We start from the raw sequence: 17,665 nt of genomic DNA, 5'->3' as shown, positions 1-17,665 counted from the left end.
TCCTCACGCAGCAAGCTTTTCTAAACTGCCTTCTTGTGGCAAAAATGTGAGTTTACGTTTCTAAAATAAGCATATTTTGTTCTGCTGTACAGGAGAGAATTTCCACGCCTCTCTTTTCTATGAATCAACTACCGAGAGATTCTGTATCTTGCAGACATTCAGTAACTGATGAGAACACACTGGGCTCGGAAATCTCAGTAAGAGACATTCTCCTGGACACTCCTTTTCTGAGTTTTACTCTTGCTTTTAACCATACAGGAAAAAATAAAAACGCGTTGTCAATGGATGTTTTTAACGACGGTATCTACGAAGCTCCCCCTAATTCCCCTCCCCATTTCTGCACCCCAATCCCAGACTCCAGAAACTGCTGTGCGCGCTTTGTTAACGTTTATTTATTGCTTGTGGTGAGAGAGGGAAGGAGAGAGACAGACAGATTCCCGAGCAGGAATCCGCCGGCACCCAGCGGGGCTCTAACCAACCGAGCTGCCCAAACCAGGCTGCTCTTCCCTCTAAGAAAGCCCAGAACAACGGAAACAAAAAGAAAACACTGTATTCCTCTTTTCTTCCGGCAACTGGAGGGGCTAAAGCGTAGAGATGACTGCTCTCTGTGACGGTTTGGTCTTCATTAATCCAAAGGATACAAACAGATCCGGAGACTGGGAACCCTCGGGTCCTGCTCTGAGTCTTCGGAAGGGAGAACGAGGAAGGAAGCTGGTCATTCATTCTAATCTGAAGCCTAGACCTGCGTTTCCCGGGAGGCTTTCCTTTCCACAGGGGGAACGGTTTTCCAGACGCCGGGACCCATCCTTCTCCAAGCGATGCAAACCGAGAAGGCCTTCCCCCCGCCTCGGTCAGAGAGGTCCCGGGACGCACGACCTGTGAGCCAATCCAGGTGAACTGATAGGAGTGCCCAGTGGACCGGAGGGGACAGCTGGGGAGCCCGACCGGGCACAGGCGGGAGCGGGTGCGGTCCAGGACGTCTGGACTCGGGGAGAGAGGCGGAGTGGAGACCAGGCTGGTTCAACCACCGACGAGACCACACCAGCGCGTCTCATTGTCTCCCCTCCCCCGGAGACCCTCAGTTGTATCCGGTAGGACCAGGGTGGACCCACACGGTGGGCACAGACCATGACTGCTCTAAAATAAGTACAGTTGTCCATTTCTTTTGCCAATTCATGTTCTAACGGTGGGTCCAGACTCCTCTGGAGGATAAGGCGTACTGAACAACCTACACAAAGACTTCAGATTTTTTTTTTTCGGGATGAAAAGAGAAAAATGACAGCACCGTTATTTGATTTTCAAGAAACGTAGTTTCTGATAACAATCTGCAGCCTTGAAAGACACATAAAAATTCTTTTTTTTTTTTTTTTGGTAAGGAACAATGATTCCCCTAAAATAAATGTAAAACACAGCTTACTGTGAATACCGATCGTTATCCACTGCTGACATATACTCCAAAATTTAGTGGATTAAAAAAACATAAGTATTTATTATCTCACAGATTCAGTGGGTCAGGAATGGCTGGTGGTTCTGGACTCAGGTATTTCATAAAGTTGAATTTTAAAAATATGTATTTAATTTTTTTAGAGAGAGAGGAACATCGCTCTGTTGTACCACTTACGTATGCATACATTGATTCTTTCTTGTATGTGCCCTGACCAGGAATCAAACCCACAACCTGAACTCACAACTTTGGCATATCTGGAAGGTGTTCTAACTACTGAACTACCCAGCCAGGGCGTGTGAAGCTGAATTCAGGGAACGCTGTCTTCTGAAGATTTAATTGTGTTTGGAGGATCTGCTTCTAAAATGGCCCATTCGCATGTCAGTGGGAGGTCTCCGTGTCTCCTAGTATGTGTCTTTTTTGTCAATTACATTTATTGGGGTGACGTTGGTGGATAAGATTATATAGGTCTTAAGAGTATGAGTCTATGATACATCATCCATATATTGCATTGTGTGTCCACCAACCAAAGTCAGGTCTTCTCTGTATCTTGCCGACTGATTCAAGGGGGGGGGGGGATGCACAAGGGTGGGGTGACATGAAAGAAAAGAAAGCAAGGGGCCTTTCTGAAGGTCAGCTGAGACTCTGTGTCATCCTTCATTGCATTTCAGTGCTTACTATAATACCTGACATAAGTAAATATCTGAATCATTTTTAAAAAATAAATGAATAATTGGATGAAGAAACAGATCCTTATATACATGAATAAATAGGAAAATACTTTCAGTGGCTACTTAAGAGATTTTTATTTCATTATTATTATTTTTTATTCAGCGAGAGGAGGGGAGGCAGAGAGACAGACTCCCAAGTGACCCTGACTGGGATCCACCCAGCAAGCCCACTAAGGGACAATGCTCTACCCATCTGGGGCATTGCTCCGTTGCTCAGCAACTGAGTTCTTCTTAGTGCCTGAGCTGGAGTCCATGGAACCATCCTCAGCACCTGGGGCCAACTCGCTCCAATACAGCCATGGCTGCAGAAGGGAAAGAGAGAGAGAGAGAGAGAGAAGGGGAGGGGTGGAGAAGCAGATTGGTGCCTCTCTTGAGTGTCCTGACTGGGAATTGAACCCGGGACTTGCACATGCCAGGCCAACATTCTACCACTGAGCCAACCATCCAGGGCCTTTTATTTGTTTTAATTTTATTTGGAAAATTAAATTTAACAGGTTGACATTGATCATTAGAATACATAGGTTTCAGGTAAACATTTCTGTTGCATTTGAGTTGTTGATTATGTTGTCTACCCATCACTCAAAGTCAAATCATTTTCTGTCATCCTATATTTGTCCCTCTTTAAACCCTTCGCCCAACCCTCTCCTCCACACACCCCTCCCCTGGGAACCACTTCCCTTTTATCTGTGTCTGTGAGTCTCAGTTTTATATCCCACCTGTGTGGAATCATATAGTTCAGGGGTCCCCAAACTACGGCCCGCGGGCCACATGCGGCCCCTGAGGCCATTTATCTGGCCCCCGCCGCACTTCCGGAAGGAGCACCTCTTTCATTGGTGGTCAGTGAGAGGAGCATATTGACCATCTCATTAGCCAAAAGCAGGCCCATAGTTCCCATTGAAATACTGGTCAGTTTGTTGACTTAAATTTACTTTTCTTTATTGTAAATATTGTATTTGTTCCCGTTTTGTTTTTTTACTTTAAAATAAGATATGTGCAGTGTGCATAGGGATTTGTTCATAGTTTTTTTTATAGTCTGGCCCTCCAATGGTCTGAGGGACAGTGAACTGGCCCCCTGTGTAAAAAGTTTGGGGACCCCTGATATAGTTCTTAGCTTTATCTGATTTACTTATTTCACTCAGTATAATGTTCTGAAGGTTCATGCATGTCCTCATAAATGGCAATATGTCATCATTTGTTATGGCTGAGTGGCATCCCATTGTATATATGTATCCATCTTCTTTATCCAGTCCTCTATTGAGGAACACTTCAGTTGTTTCCATGTCTTGGTCATTGTAAATAATGCTGCAATGAATATGTAGGTGTATGTGTCTTTACATACCAATGCTTTTGAGTTTTTTGGGTAGATACTCAGTAGAGGGATTGCTGGCTCATAGTTCTATTCTTAATTTTTTGATGAACCACCATACTTTCTTCCATAATGGCTGTACTAGTCTACATTCCCACCAACAGTGAATATGGGTTCCTTCTCCACAGCCTCTCCAATACTTGTTATTACCTGTCTTGTTGATAATAGCTAATCCAACAGGTGTGAGGTGGTATCTCATTGTAGTTTTGATTTGCATTCCTCTAATTGCTAGTGAAGATGAGCATCTTCTCATATATCTGTTGGCATTTTGTATGTCTTCTCAGGAGAAGTGTTTGTTCAGGTCCTCTCCCATGTTTTTTTTGTTTGTTTGTTTTTGTTTTGTTTTGTATTTTTCTGAAGTTGGAAACGGGAGGCAGTCAGACAGACTCCCACATGTGCCTGACCAGGATCCACCCGGCATGCCCACCAGGGTGCAATGCTCTGCCCATCTGGGCATTACTCTATGGCAACCAGAGCCATTCCAGCACCTGAGGCAGAGGCCATGGAGCTGTCCTCAGCGCCCGGGCCAACTTTGCTCTAATGGAGCCTCGGCTGCAGGAGGGGAAGAGAGAGACAGAGAGGAAGGAGAGGGGGAGGGGTGGAGAAGCAGATGGGCACTTCTCCTGTATGCCCTGGCCGGGAATCAAACCCAGGACTCCTGCACGCCAGGCCAACGCTGTACCACTGAGCCAACCGGCCAGGGCCTCTCCTCATGTTTTAATTAGATTGTTGGCTTGTTTATTGATGTTTGTGAGTTCTTTATGTATTTTGGATATTAACCTCTTACCAGAGCTGTTGTTTGCAAATATCATCTCCCATTTGATTGGCTGCCATTTTGTTTTGTTGTCGATTTCTTTGGCTGTGCAGAAGCTTTTTAGTTTAATATAGTCCCATTCATTTATTGTTGGCTTTACTTCCCTTGTCTTTGGGGTCAAGTTCATAAATTATTCTCTATGGCCAAGGTCCATGAGTTTAGTACCCATGTTTTTTTTTCATGTAAGTTATTGTTTCAGATCTCATATTTAGGTCATTGATCCATTTTGAATTAATTTTTGTCCAAAGGGACACATTTTAGTCAAGTTTCATTCTTTAGCATGTGGCTTTCCAGTTTTCCCAGCACTGTTTATTGAAGAGGCTTTCTTTTTTCCATTCTGTGTTTTTGGCTCCTTTGTCAAAGATTATTTGACTATAATTATGTGGTTTTATTTCTGGGCTCTTGCTTCTGTTCCATTGGTCTGTGTGTCTGTTTTTCTGCCAATACCATGTTATTTTGATGATTGTGGCTCTGTAGTATAATATGAAGTCAGGTAGTATGATACCTCCAGCTTCATTCTTTTTTTTCTCAGGGTTGCTTTGGCTATTTGGGGGTTTTTTTTATGGTTCCATAAAGACCTGGTAATTTTTTGTTCTATTTCTTTTAAAAAATGACATTGGGATTTTGATGAGGATAGCATTAAATTTATATATTGATTTGGGTAATATGGCCATTTTCACTGTGTTGAGTCTTCCAATCCATGAACATGAAATATATTTCCATTTCACTGTGTCCTTTTCAACTCTGTTCAATAATGCTGTGTTGTTTCAGTATATATGTCCTTCACATCCTGGTAGTTACAGGGAGATAATGTCAGAGAAATGACAGGGTGAGAGATACTCCTGATCTCTCCCCTTTAAATTTCAACAAGTTGAATCATTATAATGCAGCAAAGGAGTCCCAGCTGGGCTCACAGGCGTGCCTGAAAGGTCTGTATGCTCTATTGACTAAAGGTGGAAAGGGTTGAAGGGGGTGGAAGGTAAAACACACTCACGGTCAGCTCCAGAGAGAGAAGCCCGGAGTAACCGGGTTTTCTTTTTCTCTGGGGAGGAAGGAAGCTCAGGGTGTCTGGGTTTTGTCTGCTGGGGACAGAGAGGGGAGCCCAGAGTGACTGCCCCTCCTTCTGCTGAGAGGACAGGAGAGATTGAGGGTCATTGGGGGTGATTCTAAACCAAAGCAGCAGCAGAATGGGGGTCATGGCCAGTGTTCCCACACTCTGCCAGCAGCCTACACTTGGTACAGAGACAGAGAAAACCAAAGTGCGGCCTCCCAGCCTCCCAGTCCCACCTCTCTCACCTCACAGGTACAGAGAGGGGCAGAGACAGACCCCACAGCTAACTCTCCAGGGACACTCTCTAGCCTGAAGAACGGAGGTGCTCTGTGTCTGACCCCTGGCCTGTTGAGACATGGGGAGGAGAGCGCAGAGGGGTGAGATCACCACTGCTAAAGCCGTAAAGCCATAAAGCCCTCACAACATGCCCCCTGCAACATAACTGCAGCCTGCCTACATCATTGCAACGGCAACGTCTCAGAGGAGGGCAGCCCAGGAATTTCACAGAGCGAAACCTTGAAATACAGCAACACCGACAGGGAGAAAACAGTAACCTTTCAAAGCTGATTTTTTTTCTTTTTTTTTATTATCCTTTGTTCTTTGAATTTCTTTTTATTTAATTTTAATTTTTATTATTAGTGTGGGTATTTTATGGGTTTTTTTGCTTTTGCTCTTTGTTTTTTGTAGTTTTTCTTTTTACTTGTCATTATTTTTTCTTTTCTTTTCTTTTTTTTTTTTTTTTTTTTTTAAATAGGCAGAGATAGACAGGGACAGACAGACAGGAACGGAGAGAGAGATGAGAAGCATCAATCATTAGTTTCTCGTTGTGCGTTGTGACTTCTTAGGTGTTCATTGATTGCTTTCTCATATGCCCCTTGACCGTGGGCCTTCAGCAGACCAAGTAACCCTTTGCTGGAGCCAGAGACCTTGGGTCCAAGCTGGTGAGCTTTTTTTGCTCAAGCCAGATGAGTCCGCGCTCAAGCTGGCGACCTCGGAGTCTCGAACCTGGGTCCTTCTGCATCCCAGTCCGATGCTCTATCTACTGCGCCACCACCTGGTCAGGCTACTTGTCATTATTTTTTAAGTTTTTATATTTTTCATTATGTTTTTTCAATTTTTATTTTTTAGTTGTTTTTTGTTGGAGTTCTTAACAATGCCACCAAGAAAGAAGAAATCAAATACCAGGGTTACACAAGACAGACAAGTAGTTCGGAAAGAAAATGAAAAATCTACCGAAAGCAATCTCAATCACATGGAAACCTTGGAGTTAAATGATAGAGAATGCAAAATGTAAGTTCTGAAAAAACTCAATGAGATGCAAGAAAACACTGATAGGCAATGTAATGAGCTCAAAAAACAAATTAATGAACAAAATAGTACTTCACCAAGGAGATCAAAACTTTAAAAACAGAGATTAAGAACTCAATACATGAATTAAAAAATGAGGTAGCAAGTTCAGCTAATAGAACAGGCCAGATAGGGGAGAGATCAGTGACATTGAAGACAGGCAACTGAAGATGCTACAGAAGGCCCCGGCCAGTTGGCTCAGTGGTAGAGCGTCAGCACGGAATGTGAATGTCCCAGGTTCGATTCCCAGCCAGGGCACACAGGAGAAGCACCCATCTGCTTCTCCACCCTGCCCCCCTCCTTTCTCTCTGTCTCTCTCTTCCCCTCCCGCAGCCAAGGCTGCATTGGAGCAAAGTTGGCCCGGGTGCTGAGGATGGCTCCATGGCCTCTGCCTCAGGCGCTAGAATGGCTCTGGATGCAATGGAGCGACGCCCCAGATGGGCAGAGCATCGCCCTCTAGTGGGCTTGCTCCATGGATTTCAGTTGGTGCATGCAAGAGTCTGTCTCTCTGCCTCTCCTCTTCTCACTTCAGAAAAATACAAAAGCCCTGGCCGGTTGGCTCAGCGGTAGAGCGTCGGCCTAGCGTGCGGAGGACCCGGGTTCGATTCCTGGCCAGGGCACACAGGAGAAGCGCCCATTTGCTTCTCCACCCCTCCGCCGCGCTTTCCTCTCTGTCTCTCTCTTCCCCTCCCGCAGCCAAGGCTCCATTGGAGCAAAGATGGCCCGGGCGCTGGGGATGGCTCCTCGGCCTCTGCCCCAGGCGCTAGAGTGGCTCTGGTCGCAATATGGCGATGCCCAGGATGGGCAGAGCATCGCCCCCCTGGTGGGCAGAGCCCCGCCCCATGGTGGGCGTGCCGGGTGGATCCCGGTCGGGCGCATGCGGGAGTCTGTCTGACTGTCTCTCCCTGTTTCCAGCTTCAGAAAAATGAAAAAAAAAAAAAAAAAAAGAGAAAAATACAAAAAAAAAAAAATGCTACAGAGAAGAGACTCAAAAAAAAGTTTTTAGAAGTTCAACGGGGGGGGGGGGGGGGGGGGAGAAGATGGTGGATGACAAGGATTCCCTGCCCAAATTTAAGGACCTGGCGTTTCTCAAGAACCAGCCGGAGCGCCTGCAGCAGCGTGTAGGAGACAAAGACCACAGCGCTGTGGGCCAGGATGGTTCATTGTGGTCCTCCCCATTCCTCAGGGGCTTCCTGGCTGGCTACGTGGTGGCCAGACTGAGGGCACCAGCAGTATGGGGCTTTGCCGTGGGCACCTGCGCTGGCCTCTGCTCAGCTCAGGCAGATGCCTTGCCCAGTGTGGAGAAGACACTGAGGACTGTTTGCGGTCACTGCGCAGGGGACCTGGCCAGCTCCGGATGCCTTGGGGAGCAGGATGGGCAGCTGGGGGCTGCAGGTGGACGCCTCCAACCACAGACACCAGAGCTGGCTTTCCCGGCTGTCACCCATTTGCCGTCTCCACCTCTCCTGCCACCTTCGTCCTTGCTTCCCTTCCTGCAGAGGGTGGACAGTGGCTCATCAGCCAGCACCCTGGACTCCTCCCTCCCTAACTCCCTGGGGACTGATCCCAAGACCATGGCCTCTAAGGCCACCAGACCCTTTCCCGCCCCGACTATGGAATTTGCAGCTAACTAGAGTTCTCAGTATTTTTTCTGGTGAGATACTGTGCGGCTCCTCCCTCTTGGGGGCTGGCTCCATATCTTGATTCTCCCCAAACATATTACAGTCCTCACTGCTTGTAGGTAGTTACTGGCGTGGGCATGAGTGTAGAGAACGGGGGTGTGCCAAGCCTAGGAAGGCCCGCTGGACCCTGATGTTACTCCTGTCCACTGCCATGTACGGTGCCCATGCCCCACTGTTGGCACTGTGCCATGTGGGTGGCCACGTGCCCTTCCGACCCTCTTCAGCTGTGCTGCTGACTGAGCTGACCAAGCTGCTGCTGTGCCCCTTTTCTCTCCTGGTGAGCTGGCAAGCATGGCCCCTGGGGGCCCCACCCTGGCGCCGGGCCGCGCCCTTCGCATTCTCAGCCTCGCTCTACAGCGCTAACAATAACCTGGTGATTTATCTCCAACGTTACACGGACCCCAGTACCCACCAGGTGCTGAGCAATCCCAAGATTGGAAGCACGGCCCTGCTGTACTGCGTCTGCCTCCGGCACCGCCTGTCTGCACGCCGGGGCTTAGCGCTGCTGCTGCTGCTGCTGGCAGCGGGGGCCTGCTATGCAACTGGGGGCCTCCAGGACCCTGGGAACGCTCTTCCTGGGGGGTCCCCTGCAGCAGCTGCGGCTGGCCCCAGGCCCCTGTCGTCCGTGTACACAGAGCTGCTCAGGAAGCGACAGCGGCTGCCCCTGGCCCTTCAGAACCTCTTCCCCTACACTTTCGGTGTGCTCCTGAACCGAGGTCTGCATGCAGGCGGCGGCCCTGGCCCAGGCCTCCGGGAGGGCTTCTCGGGCTGGGCAGCGCTCGCTCGTGGTGCTGAGCCGGGCAGTGCACGGACGGCTCCTGTCGGCCATCATGACGCACGGCAGCAGCATCACCGTCTCTCTGGGGTGTCCTGCTCCCTGGTGGTCAACGCCGCCGTCTCTCTGGGGTGTCCTGCTCCCTGGTGGTCAACGCCACGTGCTCTCCGCGGCCCTGCTGCGGCTGCAGCTCACAGCTGCCTTCTTCCTGGCCACGCTTCTCGTTGGTCTGGCTGTGCGCCTGTACTATGGCAGCCAATGGCCATGGCCACCGGAACCATGACCCCTGACCCCAGAGACTGCCCATGGCCACCAGAGCCACCTCCCAGTCCCCGTCCCCCTCAGTAACCTGTCACAAGTGCCGTTTGAGAAAAGCTAAGGAAGTGAGACCAGCCAGGTGAGTGGGTGAAGGAACACCTGAGACTTGTAGAATGGGTTTGGTTCAGGAAACTGGACACTTAAGGCACTGCCTCCCCGAATTATTCCAGACTAAGGAATTGAGGGAGCGTCGACACTCAGGCCCGAGAAATGACTCCACCCCTGATGCAGTAGGTTCTCTGCCTCATCCTGCGTGAATGCAGTTGCTTAAAGTGGGGTGTGGGCAACAGTTGGCTTTCTTTGCCTGCTGTGGCCACCCCAGCAGACCCACTGCCCACATGCCTGGGGCTGGTACCCAGCCCAGCTGTGGTGCATGATTCACCAAATAAAGGATGCCCCCACCACCACCACCACCACTGTCCTGCAGGAAAGCCCAGTGCCACAGATTTCATACCCATCACCTCGGCCATTTTGCCAAGCTCACCCAAGCTCCATCAGTGCCTGGAGACAGTGCCCCCTGCTCCCTCCACAGTACTGCTCTCCACACCCGGCCTTAGTTCTGGAAACCCCAGAGGGGCTGGGACTGGACTCATCTCAGGGAATGTTGCCCCTGGGACCTGGCTTAAGCCCAGACTCCTGACCTCTTACCCAGAGACCCTCCTGAAGCCCACTGCCCCCTCTACAACTCCTAGGAGTCACTGTCCTTCCCACTGTAGGTCCCGCCCCTGCCTAGGGGTGTCCCAGCTTCCAGCAGCCATGGGAGCTCTACACAGAGTGACCTGGGACCAGGCACAGGGAAACTTGTATAGCTCAATCGGTGCCTAACTACATAAGCAATAAGATCTTAATAAAGCATTCTGAAGTATAGGCGATTCCTACAAAAAAAATTTTTTAATGATAGATCTCCACAAGAATTGTCTGACTCCATATGAAAGAGCAATATAAGTATAATTAGTATATCAAAATCCACGAAGCAAACAAGAACATCGAGTTACCTCAACCTAAACAGACTTTCTCCAAGGTACATCATAATAAAATTGTCAAAAATTAATGACAAAGAGGCCCTGGCCGGTTGGCTCAGTGGTAGAGCGTCGACCTGGCGTGCAGAGGTCCCGGTTCGATTCCCCGCCAGGGCACACAGGAGAGGCGCCCATCTGCTTCTCCACCCCTCCCCCTTTCCTTCTTCTCTGTCTCTCTCTTCCCCTCCCACAGCGAGGCTCCATTGGAGCAAAGATGGCCCGGGCGCTGGGGATGGCTCCTTGGCCTCTGCCCCGGGCGCTAGAGTGGCTCTGGTCACGACAGAGCGACGCCCCGGAGGAGCAGAGCATTCCCCCCTAGTGGGCAGAGCGTCGCCCCCTGGTGGGCGTGCCGGGTGGATCCCGGTCGGGCACATGCGGGAGTCTGTCTGACTGTCTCTCCCCGTTTCCAGCTTCAGAAAAATGAAAAAAAAAAAAAAATTAATGACAAAGAAACAACACCCAAGGCAGATATGAAAAAGAAGGACATAACATATAAAGGAAGGCCCATTAGGTTATTGTCAGACTTCTCAGCAGAAACTCTACAAGTCAGAAGAGAGTGGACCCAAACATTCAAAGTACTGACAGAGAGGAGGTACCAGCCAAGAATACTATACCCATCAAAGCTATCCTTCAAATACAAAGGAAAAATAAAAACTTCTGAGCAAAACTTCTGAGCACATACCCATGAGAGAAGATATACAGGTGCAAAAACAGTCGTCTCTCACCACATCGCAGCTCACTTTTTGTGATCTCACTGTATTGCGGATTTTTAAATTGTATATATCTAATTTTGTATTATGGATTTTTCTCTATATCCCAGGATTTTGCAGTATATAGGTATTTTTATATATTTATTATTTTAATTATTTTTGCAGTAAAATAAGCATTTTTTAGCCTAAATAAATGAAAACAATATAAAAATATTAATTAAAACATATTAGGCCCTGGCCGGTTGGCTCAGTGGTAGAGCATCGGCCTGGTGTGCAGGAGTCCCAGGTTCGATTCCCAGCCAGGGCACACAGGAAAAGCGCCCATCTGCTTCTCCACCCCTCGCCCTCTCCATTGGAGCAAAGATGGCCCGGGCACTGAGGATGGCACCATGGCCTCTGCCTCAGGTGCTAGAGTGGCTCTGGTCTCAATAGAGCAACACTCCAGATGGGCAGAGCATCGCCCCCTGGTGGGCATGCTGGGTGGATCCCGGTTGGGCACATGCGGGAGTCTGTCTGACTGCCTCCCTGTTTCCAACTTCAGAAAGATAAAAAAAAAAAAAACCATATAAAAAGAATATCAAATCGAAATAAAGCCTTAAAATATATGTAAATAATAAAATAAATATAGTGTCGCTACTTCACAAATTTTCGTCTATCATGGGGAGTTCTGGAACCTAACCCCTGTGATAGACAAGGGACCTCTGTAAGGACGGGAAAGATGTTTGACATCATTTGTCATTAAGGAATTGCAATAAAAACAATGAGACACTGGAGTGATGTCAGAGAAATGGCGGCCTGGAAGATCACCTTGTCCTCCCCCTCTGACAGTCTTAACAAGTTGAACATCGATAACTCAATAAAAGAGCACCAGCTTAGTGTACAGGTACCCCTGAGAGAGCCACACGTCGAATCAACTAAAGGTGGGCAAGCAGGAATGGATGGGGGAGTCAGAAAAGGGGGGAGCCAAGGATGGAACCCTGCAGCTGAGGGCTCACATGGGGTTCAGCCTGGAGAGGGAGGAAAACCAGCTGTGCCTGTGTGTCCTTCTGCTGAGAGGAGCAGAGAGATCCAGGGAGCACTCCCACAGGAGGAGACTGTCCTTCTGCTGAGAGGAGCAGAGAGGTCCAGGGAGCACTCCCACAGGAGGAGACTGTCCTTCTGCTGAGAGGAGCTGAGTGATCCAGGGGGCACTCCCACAGGAGGAGACTGTCCTTCCGCTGAGAGGAGCAGAGAGATCCAGGGAGCACTCCCACAGGAGGAAGCTGTCCTTCTGCTGAGAGGAGCAGAGCAATCCAGGGAGCACTCCCACAGGAGGAAGCTGTCCTTCTGCTGAGAGGAGCAGAAAGATCCAGGGAGCACTCCCACAGAAGGAAGCTGTCCTGCTGAGAGGAGCAGAGAGATCCAGGGAGCACTCCCACAGGAATAGACTGTCCTTCTGCTGAGAGGAGCAGAGAGATCCAGGGAGCACTCCCCCAGGAGGAAGCTGTCCTGCCGCTGAGAGGAGCAGAGAGATCCAGGGAGCACTCCCACAGGAGGAGACTGTCCTTCTGCTGAGAGGAGCAGAGAGATCCAGGGAGCACTCCCACAGGAGGAGACTGTCCTTCTGCTGAGAGGAGCAGAGAGATCCAGGGAGCACTCCCACAGGAGGAAGCTGTCCTTCCGCTGAGAGGAGCAGAGAGGTCCAGGGAGCACTCCCACAGAAGGAAGCTGTCCTGCTGAGAGGAGCAGAGAGATCCAGGGGCACTCCCACAGGAGGAGACTGTCCTTCTGCTGAGAGGAGCAGAGAGATCCAGGGAGCACTCCCACAGGAGGAAGCTGTCCTTCCGCTGAGAGGAGCAGAGAGGTCCAGGGAGCACTCCCACGGGAGGAGACTGTCCTTCTGCTGAGAGGAGCAGAGAGATCCAGGGGGCACTCCCACAGGAGGAAGCTGTCCTTCCGCTGAGAGGAGCAGAGAGGTCCAGGGAGCACTCCCACAGGAGGAAGCTGTCCTGCTGAGAGGAGCAGAGAGATCCAGGGGGCACTCCCACGGGAGGAGACTGTCCTTCCGCTGAGAGGAGCAGAGAGGTCCAGGGAGCACTCCCACGGGAGGAGACTGTCCTTCTGCTGAGAGGAGCAGAGAGGTCCAGGGAGCACTCCCACAGGAGGAGACTGTCCTTCTGCTGAGAGGAGCAGAGAGATCCAGGGAGCACTCCCACAGGAGGAAGCTGTCCTGCTGAGAGGAGCAGAGAGATCCAGGGAGCACTCCCACAGGGGGAGACTGTCCTTCTGCTGAGAGGAGCAGAGAGATCCAGGGAGCACTCCCACAGGAGGAGACTGTCCTTCCGCTGAGAGGAGCAGAGAGGTCCAGGGAGCACTCCCACAGGAGGAGACTGTCCTTCTGATGAGAGGAGCAGAGAGGTCCAGGGAGCACTCCCACAGGAGGAGACTGTCCTTCTGATGAGAGGAGCAGAGAGATCCAGGGAGCACTCCCACAGGAGGAGACTGTCCTTCTGATGAGAGGAGCAGAGAGATCCAGGGAGCACTCCCACAGGAGGAAGCTGTCCTTCTGCTGAGAGGAGCAGAGAGATCCAGGGAGCACTCCCACAGGAGGAGACTGTCCTTCTGCTGAGAGGAGCAGAGAGATCCAGGGAGCACTCCCACAGGAGGAGACTGTCCTTCTGATGAGAGGAGCAGAGAGATCCAGGGAGCACTCCCACAGGAGGAGACTGTCCTTCTGCTGAGAGGAGCAGAGAGATCCAGGGAGCACTCCCACAGAAGGAAGCTGTCCTTCTGCTGAGAGGAGCAGAGAGATCCAGGGAGCACTCCCACAGAAGGAAGCTGTCCTGCTGAGAGGAGCAGAGAGATCCAGGGAGCACTCCCACAGAAGGAAGCTGTCCTTCTGCTGAGAGGAGCAGAGAGATCCAGGGAGCACTCCCACAGGAGAAGACTGTCCTTCTGCTGAGAGGAGCAGAGAGATCCAGGGAGCACTCCCACAGGAGGAGACTGTTCTTCCGCTGAGAGGAGCAGAGAGATCCAGGGAGCATTCCCACAGGAGAAGACTGTCCTTCTGCTGAGAGGAGCAGACAGACCCAGGGAGCACTCCCATAGGAGGAAGCTGTCCTTCTGCTGAGAGGAGCAGAGAGATCCAGGGAGCACTCCCACAGAAGGAAGCTGTCCTGCTGAGAGGAGCAGAGAGATCCAGGGAGCACTCCCACAGAAGGAAGCTGTCCTTCTGCTGAGAGGAGCAGAGAGATCCAGGGAGCACTCCCACAGGAGAAGACTGTCCTTCTGCTGAGAGGAGCAGAGAGATCCAGGGAGCACTCCCACAGGAGGAGACTGTTCTTCCGCTGAGAGGAGCAGAGAGATCCAGGGAGCACTCCCACAGGAGGAAGCTGTCCTGCTGAGAGGAGCAGAGAGATCCAGGGAGCACTCCCACAGGAGGAGACTGTCCTTCTGCTGAGAGGAGCAGAGAGATCCAGGGAGCACTCCCACAGGAGGAAGCTGTCCTGCTGAGAGGAGCAGAGAGATCCAGGGAGCACTCCCACAGGAGGAAGCTGTCCTTCCGCTGAGAGGAGCAGAGAGGTCCAGGGAGCACTCCCACGGGAGGAGACTGTCCTTCTGCTGAGAGGAGCAGAGAGATCCAGGGGGCACTCCCACAGGAGGAAGCTGTCCTTCCGCTGAGAGGAGCAGAGAGGTCCAGGGAGCACTCCCACAGGAGGAAGCTGTCCTGCTGAGAGGAGCAGAGAGATCCAGGGGGCACTCCCACGGGAGGAGACTGTCCTTCCGCTGAGAGGAGCAGAGAGGTCCAGGGAGCACTCCCACGGGAGGAGACTGTCCTTCTGCTGAGAGGAGCAGAGAGGTCCAGGGAGCACTCCCACAGGAGGAGACTGTCCTTCTGCTGAGAGGAGCAGAGAGATCCAGGGAGCACTCCCACAGGAGGAAGCTGTCCTGCTGAGAGGAGCAGAGAGATCCAGGGAGCACTCCCACAGGGGGAGACTGTCCTTCTGCTGAGAGGAGCAGAGAGATCCAGGGAGCACTCCCACAGGAGGAGACTGTCCTTCCGCTGAGAGGAGCAGAGAGGTCCAGGGAGCACTCCCACAGGAGGAGACTGTCCTTCTGATGAGAGGAGCAGAGAGGTCCAGGGAGCACTCCCACAGGAGGAGACTGTCCTTCTGATGAGAGGAGCAGAGAGATCCAGGGAGCACTCCCACAGGAGGAGACTGTCCTTCTGCTGAGAGGAGCAGAGAGATCCAGGGAGCACTCCCACAGGAGGAAGCTGTCCTTCTGCTGAGAGGAGCAGAGAGATCCAGGGAGCACTCCCACAGGAGGAGACTGTCCTTCTGCTGAGAGGAGCAGAGAGATCCAGGGAGCACTCCCACAGGAGGAGACTGTCCTTCTGCTGAGAGGAGCAGAGAGATCCAGGGAGCACTCCCACAGGAGGAGACTGTCCTTCTGCTGAGAGGAGCAGAGAGATCCAGGGAGCACTCCCACAGAAGGAAGCTGTCCTTCTGCTGAGAGGAGCAGAGAGATCCAGGGAGCACTCCCACAGGAGAAGACTGTCCTTCTGCTGAGAGGAGCAGAGAGATCCAGGGAGCACTCCCACAGGAGGAGACTGTTCTTCCGCTGAGAGGAGCAGAGAGATCCAGGGAGCATTCCCACAGGAGAAGACTGTCCTTCTGCTGAGAGGAGCAGACAGACCCAGGGAGCACTCCCATAGGAGGAAGCTGTCCTTCTGCTGAGAGGAGCAGAGAGATCCAGGGAGCACTCCCACAGAAGGAAGCTGTCCTGCTGAGAGGAGCAGAGAGATCCAGGGAGCACTCCCACAGAAGGAAGCTGTCCTTCTGCTGAGAGGAGCAGAGAGATCCAGGGAGCACTCCCACAGGAGAAGACTGTCCTTCTGCTGAGAGGAGCAGAGAGATCCAGGGAGCACTCCCACAGGAGGAGACTGTTCTTCCGCTGAGAGGAGCAGAGAGATCCAGGGAGCACTCCCACAGGAGGAAGCTGTCCTGCTGAGAGGAGCAGAGAGATCCAGGGAGCACTCCCACAGGAGGAGACTGTCCTTCTGCTGAGAGGAGCAGAGAGATCCAGGGAGCACTCCCACAGGAGGAAGCTGTCCTGCTGAGAGGAGCAGAGAGATCCAGGGAGCACTCCCACAGGAGGAGACTGTCCTTCTGCTGAGAGGAGCAGAGAGATCCAGGGAGCACTCCCACAGGAGGAGACTGTCCTTCTGCTGAGAGGAGCAGAGAGATCCAGGGAGCACTCCCACAGGAGGAGACTGTCCTTCTGCTGAGAGGAGCAGACAGATCCAGGGAGCACTCCCACAGGAGGAAGCTGTCCTGCTGAGAGGAGCAGAGAGATCCAGGGAGCACTCCCACAGGAGGAAGCTGTCCTGCTGAGAGGAGCAGAGAGACCCAGGGAGCACTCCCACAGGAGGAGACTGTCCTTCTGCTGAGAGGAGCAGAGAGATCCAGGGAGCACTCCCACAGGAGGAAGCTGTCCTGCTGAGAGGAGCAGAGAGATCCAGGGAGCACTCCCACAGGAGGAGACTGTCCTTCTGCTGAGAGGAGCAGAGAGATCCAGGGGGCACTCCCACAGGAGGAGACTGTCCTTCTGCTGAGAGGAGCAGAGAGATCCAGGGAGCACTCCCACAGGAGGAGACTGTCCTTCTGCTGAGAGGAGCAGAGAGATCCAGGGAGCACTCCCACAGGAGGAAGCTGTCCTGCTGAGAGGAGCAGAGAGACCCAGGGAGCACTCCCACAGGAGGAGACTGTCCTTCTGCTGAGAGGAGCAGAGAGATCCAGGGAGCACTCCCACAGGAGGAAGCTGTCCTGCTGAGAGGAGCAGAGAGATCCAGGGAGCACTCCCACAGGAGGAGACTGTCCTTCTGCTGAGAGGAGCAGAGAGATCCAGGGAGCACTCCCACAGGAGGAGACTGTCCTTCTGCTGAGAGGAGCAGAGAGATCCAGGGAGCACTCCCACAGGAGGAGACTGTCCTTCTGCTGAGAGGAGCAGACAGATCCAGGGAGCACTCCCACAGGAGGAAGCTGTCCTGCTGAGAGGAGCAGAGAGACCCAGGGAGCACTCCCACAGGAGGAGACTGTCCTTCTGCTGAGAGGAGCAGAGAGATCCAGGGAGCACTCCCACAGGAGGAAGCTGTCCTGCTGAGAGGAGCAGAGAGATCCAGGGAGCACTCCCACAGGAGGAGACTGTCCTTCTGCTGAGAGGAGCAGAGAGATCCAGGGGGCACTCCCACAGGAGGAGACTGTCCTTCTGCTGAGAGGAGCAGAGAGATCCAGGGAGCACTCCACAGGAGGAGACTGTTCTTCCACTGAGAGGAGCAGAGAGATCCAGGGAGCATTCCCACAGGAGAAGACTGTCCTTCTGCTGAGAGGAGCAGACAGACCCAGGGAGCACTCCCATAGGAGGAAG

The 17,665-nt window shown here is 51.9% G+C and overlaps 1 pseudogene; it reads left to right on the top strand.

Annotated features, from left to right (window-relative positions):
* The first annotated feature begins 8,512 nt into the window (after positions 1-8,512).
* LOC136388503 (probable UDP-sugar transporter protein SLC35A4) lies at positions 8,513-9,493 on the top strand (annotated as a pseudogene).
* The last annotated feature ends 8,172 nt before the right edge of the window (positions 9,494-17,665 follow it).

Source organism: Saccopteryx leptura, chromosome 1 (assembly GCF_036850995.1).
Source record: "Saccopteryx leptura isolate mSacLep1 chromosome 1, mSacLep1_pri_phased_curated, whole genome shotgun sequence".
Lineage (NCBI taxonomy): Eukaryota > Metazoa > Chordata > Mammalia > Chiroptera > Emballonuridae > Saccopteryx > Saccopteryx leptura.
The sequence above is the reverse complement of the archived record's forward strand: the minus strand, read 5'-3'. Positions and strand labels throughout refer to the sequence as shown.